This window comes from Rhincodon typus, chromosome 29 (assembly GCF_021869965.1).
Source record: "Rhincodon typus isolate 14 chromosome 29, sRhiTyp1.1, whole genome shotgun sequence".
Classification (NCBI taxonomy): domain Eukaryota; kingdom Metazoa; phylum Chordata; class Chondrichthyes; order Orectolobiformes; family Rhincodontidae; genus Rhincodon; species Rhincodon typus.
In genome coordinates, this window is record NC_063360.1 from 7,344,430 (window position 1) to 7,346,649 (window position 2,220).

Consider the following 2,220-nt stretch of genomic DNA (forward strand, 5'->3'; position numbering starts at 1 on the left):
CAAAAACTAGTTGTGGTAAAGCCCTCTTTGTTCCTCTGACCAGATCTGTCTTACACTTTTGGTCTTCACTCTTTCACCAAGGTGTTCAGTCCTTGTCTGTTGAAGGCTCCCAGAACCTGTTCAGGTCACTTATACATCATGTGGAAAGCTTTTCCAGAAACATTTCACCATTTTGAATTGTCACTAAACATTTCAATTTACTTTTCAGGCAAATGTGGCAGCTTTTCCAGGCTATCACATTGGTGAGGTGAATAGCTCAGGAAATAAATTAGCACAAGTTGGTGAGAATTCTTTTCTCTTCCAGCAATGCTTTGCGATCTTTATGGTGTAAAAAGACAGAATCCAGTAGAGGATCAGGGAACTCCTCGTCGGGAGATAGGCCCAGCAGTCATTAGTCACCCTGATCTACTCCTACCTGCTATCAGAATACACTTGTGCCGACTGCCTGCTATATCAGACCAAGCTGTATCATAGAAATTATCCAGGTTCACGTCAGACAGACTAACAGTTCTACAACCAACCTCTCAATATTTGTCAACAAACTCAAGATACAGTGAAATGAACCAAACTGAATATAAGCAGGTGCAGGAACAAAAACAAAGTTACTGGAAAAGCTCAGCAGGTCTGGCAGCATTTGTGAAGGAAAAAACAGAGTTAAAGTTTCTGAAGAAGGGTCACCGGACCCAAAATGTTAACTCTGTTTTTTCCGTCACAGATTCTGCCAGACCTGCTGAGCTTTTCCAGCAACTTTGTTTTTGTTCCTGATTTACAGCATTCGCAGTTCCTTCGGTTTTTATAAGCAGATACAGGATGTTTCTCAGCACCAGCCATATTGGGTGGGACACAGTGCTTGCTTTAATATTGTGTAACATTAGCCCATGGGCCACTGAGTGGCTGGTCTTAGTTCACTGCTAAGACTCAAGAAGAAAGAATTCAGTTCTGAAGAAGAGTAATATTGGACTCAAAACAATACCTCTGTGTTTCTCTCTTCACAGATGCTGCCAAACCTGCTGAGTTTCTCTTGCACTTTCTATGTTCATTTCAGATCGTCAGCATCTGCAGTACTTTGCCTTTTCATTTTAAACAAATTATTCAGGGTTTTCCAGCAACTGGAATGAAGAGTTTGCGTAAGATGTGTGAAACCCAGGACTGAACAAATCGGACCCGGAACTGCATCACAATTTCCAGTGTCACATTCTCTCAGTGCTGCACTGGACTAAATCTTTATGATTGGGACTCAATTTAGCAACGTTCTGACATGAACCTGAATAAGCCGCTACCAGATTCGAGTGAAACACTAGAGCAGTTGGCGCAGATTCACAATACAATCTCTGCAATCATGCATCATGAAAACACCTCATATCAGAAGGGTTAGAACTGATATGAAGGTCTAAACCACTACCAAAGCACATGTTCTTTTCCAAGTGTAGTGTCACTCAGCTATACTCTAACAATAGGCTGGGTACTGACTCCACATTTCAACTGTATTTACAGCACAACTGCTCAAGCATTAGACTGGAGACATTATCACTTAAATGATAGGACTACTGTAAGAAGTTGGCCACACTGTCCCCCAGTGACACTGTGACAAGCTTTAGATAGATACCTTTCTTGACCTCAGGACATTCCCAAGTGCTTCACAGTTAATGAAGTGCATTTGAAACATCACCACCGCTGGGTATATATCAGAAACACATTGGCAAATTTGCACACAGCAAGATTCCTCAAATAGAAACAGGATAATGATGGGATAGTTTTTGTTTTAAATTGTATTGTGTGACCGGGAAATAAATATTGGTCAGGGCACTGGGATTAACACGTGGAAATGGTGTTTCACAGCCAACCGAGGCAAATGGAGGCTTCAGGCTCACATTTTATCTGAGAGATGGCATCTCTTCAGGAGTGGAGCACTGCACTGCAGGGTCAGCTCATCTCCTGGGCTTGGGACTTAAACCAGAAAACTTGGGATTCAGAGGCAACAGAGCGACCAACTGAGCCACAGCTGGCATAGCGGTGATGTCCAGAGTGAGTGGCCCAAAAAAAGAAAGAGGATCAGAAAGGTTCCAGGTAGAAGTGCACGAGGTACTGTTTCCAGAAAGATGTGGGGGCGGGGAATAGAGTTTCCAGGGAGATGCGGGGGGAAATATGCTTTCCAGGGAGATGTGGGGGGAATACGGTTTCCAGGGAGGTGTGGGGGAATACGGTTTCCAGGGAGGTGTG

The 2,220-nt window shown here is 43.5% G+C and overlaps 1 protein-coding gene across 11 annotated transcripts in view; it reads right to left on the reverse strand.

The window, feature by feature from the left end:
• Positions 1-2,220, reverse strand: part of LOC109930527 (receptor-type tyrosine-protein phosphatase delta-like) — a 458,059-nt gene that overhangs the window by 361,547 nt on the left and 94,292 nt on the right. The gene's annotated exons all lie outside the window — the stretch shown is intronic.